Below are 10,799 nucleotides of genomic sequence, written 5' to 3' on the forward strand. Positions count from 1 at the left end.
CCGCGTGTGTTTAATATAGTCCTTTCCTTTTATTTTTATTTCAATTTTGCCCCAAATATTTTATTTTTAGCTCAACTTAATCCTTTTTAGTTATTTTACTATTTAAATCAATTATTTTAGTATTATTATTATATTTTATTCACTTATGTAGTGTGTTAATATTTTTTATCATTTCTAATATGTATATATATATATATATATATTATGTGTATTATATATATATATTATGTATATATGCCATTAGTTATATATTTCTTATGTATATATTCTTAAATACTATTATATACATATATATATGTATATTTTAAATTCCATATTGTGTATATATTATTATTACAAATTATTACTATTGCTAGTATTATTATAACTATTATTATATTAGTGTATATTTTATATACATATGTATATATATATATATATATATATATATATTTGCACATATCATTATTTTATATTATTGTTGTAAATTTTTATGTATATATTTTTTATGTATGCTTCCCAATATTTTCTTTTATTGTAGATATTATTATTATTATTATTACATGATATTATTATTATTATTATTACATACTTTTATTATATATATACATATATATGTATTTTTATGTACATATTATTATTTTATATTATTATTACCAAATATATCATTTTTCCTATTTTATTATTAGTACATGACTTGTTTCTATTTTGTAAATATCATTATTATTGTTATTTTAATATTCTAGTATTCCATGTTAATATTTTTCATTAATGATATCATTTTTTTTTATGTTCTTTATCTATTTTAAATTTCTCACTTTAGGATATTTTTCTCATGTTTTAATTAATTTCAAAAATAAGGCAATGTACCGATTTAATATTAAGCTATCGATTTCATCGCTATGTTGGGTGAAATTCGTCGGCTTGTGAAACGGGACACCCTTTCTAAAAAAATCGAAAACTAAAAATTCCTATTTTTCAATCGGATCACGATTAAATATTATATTGAACTCGTATTTTGAAAATCAAGTCAATACATGTTTATGAGATACCAATTTTGGGCGTCGTGAGGGTGCTAATACCTTCCTCACAGAATCGACTCGAACCCCAATTTTTCTCGAACTTTCACGTAGACCTAAATTTGGCCTTCTTTTTGTTTTAAAATACTTTTATTAGGTGTCCGATCACACCTATAAAAAGGATCGGTGGCGACTCCCTTTGTTAATAAAATCGGAAGTTGGTTTTCAAATGTTTAATAAATCACCATAATTAGCGACCAAGCGTAAAATTTTTTTTCGTCGCAACAAGGACCTATGTGAAAATGTTTGAAAATGCTATAGGCTAAATTGAAGTGACCAAATAAATAGGAGTGCAAAATAGGAGGATTTGCATGACAAACCTCCCATTTTACATGAAGTGGCCAGCCATCATGTTGTTGTAGACAAAATGTGCACTTGATATCCATAATTTATGGTACAAATTGATACAAATTGATAATAGGTTAGGTAAATGTTCCATGATAATAGGTTAGGTAAATGTTCCATGATAATGGGTTAGGTAAATGTTTCATGATAATGGGTTAGGTAAATGTTTCATGATAAGAATTTCATGTCTTTTGTATTATAGAATTAAATGGATGAAATATGAAGTTTTATTAAAAGAAAAAGGGGTGAAAAGAACAAAGTTGTGTCCATCTTTGTTCATCATAGCTGAAAGTTAGAGAAGAGAAAGGAGAGGAGAAAGCTCTTGAGTATTCGGCCATTAGGAGGAGGAAAATTGAAGGTAAGTTCTTGGTACCTTGCTTCTTATTTTGAGGTTCATGAGTTCTTCTTGATTCTACCTTAACTCTTGAAGCATATTTTGATTTTTAGTTGTGTTGTGAGCATTTAGTCATGAATTAAAATGAAGGAAATGGTTGTTGTTTCATGTTCTTTTGATGAAAAATGGAAGATAGGTGAAGTTGAGCCAAACAAATGAGCATGCATGTGCCTTATATGTTAAAGGGAAAAATCAGCTAACATGTTGTGCTTTAAAATGATGAAATGGGGATTATACTTAAGTAAAATCATAGATATGTGATGATTGATTGGTGATATACATGTTTAAATAACATGCATGCAAGGTATGTGTGAAAGAGTGATTTGGTAATAAATCTGCTTGGGACAGCAGCAGTAACGTGACTTTGGAAAATCACCATAAATTGTGGGAGAAGAATTAGAAGCTGAATAAATTATGTAATTAAAGATTATTGAGTCTAGTTTCTAATGAAATAAACAAGAACATATTTTGAATTCTGTACAATGAGAAATTTGATTCGTAATGAAGGGTGGTCAGATTAGTCAAACAGTGAAACATGGGAAACTTTGATAAAAATCTGGTATTGATCGGCTAAACCAAAAATTCTGAAAATTTTATGGATAGAAGATATATGAGTCTATTTTCAAGGAAAATTAACGGCACTTGATTTGGAGTTTCGTAGCTCCAGTTATAAATGATTTAGTGACTATTGCTCAGGAAGACAGCTTGCAGTGAAATTATGATTATGTCGTAAACATTAACAAAAATTTGTTAATGAGTTGCTTATTGATTTCTTATAAGCTTACTATGATCTGTAGGTGTGGTTGGCCAAATATTGTAAGGGGTTAATATGTAGTTTGTATTTGAATAGTTAGATTAACGTGTTAGTAATCCAATTGTAGGCGGTTCGTGTGTGGATCTCGTCAACATATCGTCGCAAACAGGTGTGTAACTAACACCCTCTTTCTTAGTCTGGATCGGCAAAAGTCGAAAAGCCGAAATGTCGAAAACTGGTATTTTTTAGATTTGCGAGTGTGCGAATGCTCGTGAGTAAATCGATTAATGTTTTTGGTAAGCTACAAAATTTGGACTGCAAAGTGCATGATTTCTATGCCCTCGATATTTTTGGGCTTAATGGGCCAAAAATTGGAATGATGGGTCAACGGGCCCAATTCGGTAAGAACCCTCGGTACGTGATTCTGTAGTACGTGAAAGGTAGGAATATGCATGAAAAACCCTAAAATAGATAAATTACTCAAATACCTTTAAAAGTGGAAAATTTACAGTTTTACCCCTAGGAGATAAATTACCGAAATACCCTAGGGTTAAATTGACTTAAATGCATGTTTGACTGTTGTTATTTACTGCATTCCATGTTGTTATTATCTGATGCATGGGATTGGGATATTGACGGAGGAAGTACTGAAAGTGGCTTGTCCATGTACTGGAGGCTTTGCCTCAATTTACTATTAACTGAGCAAAGAATGTCAAGAACTGTGGAGTGTTAATTTGAGTGGGTTGAGCTATCCCACATGGAGTGTATGGCTGGTACGGGTGGAGTGTAGTGGTTGGTGGGTTGAGTAGTCTCCCAAATGGGCTTGCATATGTTTATTGATGTTGCATGTATTTTGAAATGGGCCTATGGGCCATATCATTATCTGAATAAGGGCTAAGGCCCGCTTTATTGTAATCTGAAAAGGGCCTGGCCCAAGACCATCATACTGAATGGGCTTAGGCCCAATAGGCTTGAGCTGACTTGGACTTTGAATGGGTTTTCCTTACACACCGAGTTTCCCAAACTCACCCCTTTTATTTTCATCCACGCAGAAATCCCCAACCATAGTGGGCTTGGAGTCGTGAGGGAATTTGAGTGGCCACCGCTCGAAAGTTTGATTTTCTTCCGTGAACTGGACATCCTTTTATTTACGTTTGAAGTTTTGGGCTTTTAATGTAATAAGGCCGCTTAATTATTTTTGATGGTCTTTTTTTAATATGTATTACTAAGATAGGTAATACTTATTTTAACTGTAGAAATTGGATAGCTTTAGGGCGCGTTTTCAAAAACAACAGTTGATTTCAAAATAACACGACAACAAGCAAAGCTTCCACAATGAAAGTATTTTTCCAAAATTAATCACTTTTCCTAAAAATAACTTAATCAAATCGGTTTCCTAGAAATATCCATGATGTTAAGGTGTGGCAATGGCGGTATACATGTCTAGGATTGGATCCGAAGGGAGCTTGGTACTTAAGCAGTCCGATGGACTCACCACCTCTTTTCTGGTTTCCTACCTGGTGCATAGCTTCCATTCACTTTAATCCTTAATGAATTAATCTTTTGAACATCAAGTACGATTTTCTGGACTTAGAATGGAAAAAAAAATTTTAACGTTTTTGATGTGGCATGCCGAATCCGACCATAACTTTTGGGCCGGGTTTGGGGTGCTACATTTAGTGGTATCAGAGCCTAGGTTACAACAACTCGGCTGTGGAATGGGTTTACAAAAATAAAGATTTTCGAAAACGAAAATTTTATAAAGAATGCGAAAAACTCGATTTTCAAAATTTAGATATTTAGAAGGTGGCATTCCGAATCTCCGGCTCAAGTCTGTAAGTATTACTCTGAACTCTTCTGAATATTTTTCTGAATTATCTGTCTATACTGAAATCCTGCTAGGATACTCTAGATAGGGTGATACTGAAACCATAGGAAAATCTGGTAAGAGACTGAAACTATAGCTAGACTTCGATTCTGCGAAAACAAACCTTGAATTACTGTCTGATTCATAAAACATCTGTAATAAACACTGGAATATTAATTGATGCATAAAAATTCGTAGTCAAGATAATACGATATGAGTACAAGAGGCCGTGGACGGAACCGAGGAAGTGCTCGAGCGGTATCTTCGTCTTCGGGACATATGCCGGCGGTAGATGCACCGGTACCATCGGCAACGGAAATGGAGTCTCATGATCGTGGTGCTAGGGATGACGCTCTATCACAGGCAATGCTTCGTGTTCTGGAAAGGGTTGCCGGAGCAAGTTCGGGCAACGAAATTCAGGGATCTATTTCTGAACGACTTCGGGCTAACGGAGCAGAGATCTTTAGGGGCGTGTCTGGTATAGCCCCGAATGTGGCGGAATATTGGTTGGAGGCCACAAAACGGATTATGGATGACTTGGACTACTCTGAGGAGATTGTGAGTGGGGTATCTGTACTAAGTTCCTTGGGTCACTCGGTTAGGGTAGACAAACTGTATAGGAATGTACCCTTAGAAACTCAAGGTAAGATTTTCCCTGGAGATCTGATGGAGTTACCATTCGGAGAGTTTGATCTCATTTTGGGAATGGACCGGCTTGTTAAGCATAAGGCGACTCTGGATTGTGCTGCTAAATGAAAGGTGTTAAGGACCACAAAGGATGAGGAGGTTATGGTGATAGGTGAGCGAAGGGATTATTTGTCCAATGTGGTGTCGGCATTAAGAGCCGAAAAGTGGATTCAGAAAGGTTGTGAGGTCTATTTGGCATTTGTAAGTCAGTCGAAAGAGGAGGGACTGACAGTGGATAAGGTTTGGATCGTAAAGGAGTTCCAAAATGTTTTTCTGGAGGAGCTTCCAAGATTGCCTCCGAACCGAGAAGTTGAGTTTGGAATAGATTTGTTGCCTGGAACGGCGCCCGTGTCCATCGCACCATATAGGATGGCACCAAGGAGTTAGTAGAGTTAAATGCTCAAATCCAAGATTTGTTGGATAGGGGCTTTATTAGGCCAAGCGTGTCTCCATGGGGAGCACCAGTGCTATTTGTGAAAAAGAAGGATGGTACGATGCGGATGTGCATTGATTATCGCCAGTTGAACAAACTGACGATTAAGAATAAGTATCCACTGCCAAGGATTGACGATCTATTCGACCAGCTTAGAGGAGCTTCTGTATTTTCCAAGATCGACCTTCGATCTGGATATCATCAGTTAAGGGTCAAGGAGACAGATATCCAAAAGACGACATTTAGGACTCGGTATGGTCATTACGAGTTTCTGGTTATTCCATTTAGACTAACGAACGCTCCTGCAGCATTTATGGATCTGATGAATCGTGTGTTCCAACCATTTTTGGATAAGTTCATAGTCATCTTTATTGACGATATCCTGGTATATTCTGAAACTAAAACGAAACATGATGAACATCTCCGTATAGTGCTGTAAGTATTAAGGGAGAAGGAACTCTTTGTGAAGTTCAGCAAGTGTGAATTTTGGTTGAGGGAGGTAACCTTCTTAGGACATGTGGTCTCTGCTGAGGAGATTAAGGTGGACCCTCGGAAAATTGAAGCGATTTTGGAATGGAAGCCACCTAGGTCAGTGTCGGAAATACGGAGTTTCCTAGGACTGGCAGGATACTACAGAAGGTTTGTAGAAAGTTTTTCTGTGATGGCATCACCTCTAACAAAATTCATAAGGAAAGGAGTACCATTTGTATGGACTAAGAAGCGTAAGAAGCTTTTGAGAAGTTGAAGAAAGTTCATTCAAGCACTGTGTTAATTCAACTGAGTCTGGAAGGATTTTATTGTATGCGGTGGCGCATCACACGTGGGTTTAGGCTGCGTGTTAATGCAAAAGGGTAAGGTGGTTGCATATGCATCACGATAGCTTAAGCCTCATGAGGGAAACTATTTGATTCATGATTTAGAGTTGGCGCAGTGATATTTTCACTTAAGATTTGGAGACATTACTTATACGGAGAAAGGTGTATTATATACACTAACCATAAGAGTCTTAAGTATTTATTGACTCGAAGGAGCTGAACCTTAGGCAAAGGAGATGGATTGAGTTGCTTAGGGATTATGACTGCTCGATCGAGTATCACCCAAGCAAGGCTAATGTGGTAGCCGATGCTCTAAGTCGAGAGTCAGATCTCGATCCGAGAGCAATGTCTCGCTCGTTTGAGTCTCAGATGATGATGGAAGTCTGCATATGAGTTGCAAGTGAGGCCAACTGGGTGGATCAGATTAAGGAAAAATAGTTGAACGATGAGTCTTGATCGCTCGTTTTCAACAAGTTAAGAAAGGGGAAACTTCTGAGTTTGGGAGCCAGAAGAGAGGTTGCAACAGCAATACCCTCATCTGTTTGGATTAGGTAAATTTTGAGGACGAAATTTCTTTAAGGAGGGTAGAGTTGTAACGCCTCAATTTTCGAATCTCGTGAATGTTGGCATAGGTTTAATTATGTTAGTGGGCCTCTAGAAAGCCCAAGCTTAAGATAAAACCCGGCAATTTTAGTTAATTTTTGTTCCATAAGAAAAAGGGGGTGAAATTATGAAATAGGACCTATGTGAAAATGTTTGAAAATGCTATAGGCTAAATTGAAGTGGCCAAATAAATAGGAGTGCAAAATAGGAGGATTTGCATGACAAACCTCCCATTTTACATGAAGTGGCCAGCCATCATGTTGTTGTAGACAAAATGTGCACTTGATATCCATAATTTATGGTACAAATTGATACAAATTGATAATAGGTTAGGTAAATGTTCCATGATAATAGGTTAGGTAAATGTTCCATGATAATGGGTTAGGTAAATGTTTCATGATAAGAATTTCATGTCTTTTGTATTATAGAATTAAATGGATGAAATATGAAGTTTTATTAAAAGAAAAAGGGGTGAAAAGAACAAATTTGTGTCCATCTTTGTTCATCATAGCTGAAAGTTAGAGAAGAGAAAGGAGAGGAGAAAGCTCTTGAGTATTCGGTTATTAGGAGGAGGAAAATTGAAGGTAAGTTCTTGGTACCTTGCTTCTTATTTTGAGGTTCATGAGTTCTTCTTGATTCTACCTTAACTCTTGAAGCATATTTTGATTTTTAGTTGTGTTGTGAGCATTTAGTCATGAATTAAAATGAAGGAAATGGTTGTTGTTTCATGTTCTTTTGATGAAAAATGGAAGATAGGTGAAGTTGAGCCAAACAAATGAGCATGCATGTGCCTTAGATATTAAAGGGAAAAATCAGCTAACATGTTGTGCTTTAAAATGATGAAATGGGGATTATACTTAAGTAAAATCATAGATATGTGATGATTGATTGGTGATATACATGTTTAAATAACATGCATGCAAGGTATGTGTGAAAGAGTGATTTGGTAATAAATCTGCTTGGGACAGCAGCAGTAACGTGACTTTGGAAAATCACCATAAATTGTGGGAGAAGAATTAGAAGCTGAATAAATTATGTAATTAAAGATTATTGAGTCTAGTTTCTAATGAAATAAACAAGAATATATTTTGAATTCTGTACAATGAGAAATTTGATTCGTAATGAAGGGTGGTCAGATTAGTCAAATAGTGAAACATGGGAAACTTTGATAAAACTCTGGTATTGATCGGCTAAACCAAAAATTCTGAAAATTTTATGGATAGAAGATATATGAGTCTATTTTCAAGGAAAATTAACGGTACTTGATTTGGAGTTTCGTACCTCCAGTTATAAATGATTTAGTGACTATTGCTCAGGAAGACAGCTTGCAGTGAAATTATGATTATGTGGTAAACATTAACAAAAATTTGTTAATGAGTTGCTTATTGATTTCTTATAAGCTTACTATGATCTGTAGGTGTGGTTGGCCGAATATTGTAAGGGGTTAATATGTAGTTTGTATTTGAATAGTTAGATTAACGTGTTAGTAATCCAATTGTAGGCGGTTCGTGTGTGGATCTCGTCAACATATCGTCGCAAACAGGTGTGTAACTAACACCCTCTTTCTTAGTCTGGATCGGCAAAAGTCGAAAAGCGAAATGCCGAAAACGGTATTTTTAGATTTGCGAGTGTGCGAATGCTCGTGAGTAAATCGATTAATGTTTTTGGTAAGCTACAAAATTTGGACTGCAAAGTGCATGATTTCTATGCCCTCGATATTTTTGGGCTTAATGGGCCAAAAATTGGAATGATGGGTCAACGGGCCCAATTCGGTAAGAACCCTCGGTACGTGATTCTGTAGTACGTGAAAGGTAGGAATATGCATGAAAAACCCTAAAATAGATAAATTACTCAAATACCTTTAAAAGTGGAAAATTTACAGTTTTACCCCTAGGAGATAAATTACCAAATACCCTAGGGTTAAATTGACTTAAATGCATGTTTGATGTTGTTATTTATCGCATTCCATGTTGTTATTATCGATGCATGGGATTGGGATATTGACGGAGGAAGTACTGAAAGTGGCTTGTCCATGTCTTGGAGGCTTTGCCTCAATTTACTATTAACTGAAAGCAAAGAATGTTTTAACTGTGGAGTGTTAAATGGGTAGGTTGAGCTATCCCCACATGGAGTGTATGGGTGGTACGGGTGGAGTGTAGTGGTTGGTGGGTTGAGTAGTCTCCCAAATGGGCTTGCATATGTTTATTGATGTTGCATGTATTTTGAAATGGGCCTATGGGCCATCTTGTTATCTGAATAAGGGCTAAGGCCCGCTTATTGTAATCTGAAAGGGCCCTAGCCCAAGACCATCATTACTGAATGGGCTTAGGCCCAATAGGCTTGAGTGACTTGGACTTTGAATGGGTTTTCCTTACACACCGAGTTTCCCCAAACTTACCCCTTTTATTTTCATCCACGCAGGAAATCCCCAACCATAGTGGGCTTGGAGCTGTGAGGGAATTCGGAGTGGCCACCCGTTCTGAAAGTTTGATTTTCTTCTGGTGAACTGGACATCCTTTTATTTACGTTTGAAGTTTTTGGGCTTTTAATGTAATAAGGCCGCTTAATTATTTTTGATGGTCTTTTATTAATATGTATTACTAAGATAGGTAATACTTATTTTAACTGTAGAAATTGGATAGCTTTAGGGCGCGTTTTCAAAAACAACAGTTGATTTCAAAATAACACGACAACAAGCAAAGCTTCCGCAATGAAAGTATTTTTCCAAAATTAATCACTTTCCTAAAAATAACTTAATCAAATCGGTTTCCTAGAAATATCCATGATGTTAAGGTGTGGCAATGGCGGTATGCATGTCTAGGATTGGATCCGAAGGGAGCTTGGTACTTAAGCAGTCCGATGGACTCACCACCTCTTTTCCGGTTTCCTACCTGGTGCATAGCTTCCATTCACTTTAATCCTTAATGAATTAATCTTTTGAACATCAAGTACGATTTTCTGGACTTAGAATGGAAAAAAAAAATTTTAACGTTTTTGATGTGGCATGCCGATCCGGCCATAACTTCTGGGCCGGGTTTGGGGTGCTACAACCAAATCTATTTCACTACAAAAATACAAGTGAAATTATAAGAGGAAAAATTACCTTATAAAGGAAATGGAAAATTTTGGGATAATTTAGATGTGGTCTCATTTATAGTTGTACAAGTACTCTACAATCTTATATTTTTTATATGTGGGATTGTGCTATTTCAACATGTATCACCAGGTTGAGGACTTAGGGAAATATCTCGGGATTTCACTTTCTCACAAAAGAAGTATGCTGGTACTTTTCAATTTATCATTAAGAAAAATTATGATAAGCTTAATAGGTGAGAGGCAAGGTCTTTTTCTTTAATTGGGAGAATAAACCTTACAAAGTCGATCTTACTTGCGTTTTCAAGTTACTTCATACAAATTTTGCATTTACCCATTAGTGTGTGTATGAAATTGAGGAGTAAAAAACTGACTCTTGTCAGTTGGGATAAATGTTATATGCCTATTGAAAATAGTGGTCTTGGACTGTGGAAAGTCCAAAATGAAAATAAAGTGTTTTTGCTTAAAGTGGATTTCAACATTATTTCTTCTAATAAAGATACTCTTTAGGTTCAAGTTTTCAAGAATAAATATAGGGTGATTAGTAGATGGTTGACATCGATTTCTCGCTCTAATTGTTCGTTTCTATGGAGGGCCTTATGTAATGTTTGGTCGGATGTTCTTAAATGGGTATATTGGACTTTTGGCAATTGGAGAACAATGAGCTTTCAGAATAAACCCTGGATTTCAAACTTAGGATTGTTGAGGGGTTATTGTTTTATAACTCCAGTGGAGGATGGCAATGTGGTG

The 10,799-nt window shown here is 35.9% G+C and overlaps 1 long non-coding RNA gene across 1 annotated transcript; it reads left to right on the forward strand.

Annotated features, from left to right (window-relative positions):
- Positions 1 to 1,619: 1,619 nt before the first annotated feature.
- On the forward strand, positions 1,620 to 9,672 carry LOC128282291 (uncharacterized). The gene is made up of 3 exons (XR_008272511.1): positions 1,620 to 1,761; positions 2,679 to 2,720; positions 9,378 to 9,672. It is a non-coding gene; the product is annotated as an uncharacterized LOC128282291 (long non-coding RNA).
- The last annotated feature ends 1,127 nt before the right edge of the window (positions 9,673 to 10,799 follow it).

This window comes from Gossypium arboreum, chromosome 10, assembly GCF_025698485.1.
Source record: "Gossypium arboreum isolate Shixiya-1 chromosome 10, ASM2569848v2, whole genome shotgun sequence".
Lineage (NCBI taxonomy): Eukaryota > Viridiplantae > Streptophyta > Magnoliopsida > Malvales > Malvaceae > Gossypium > Gossypium arboreum.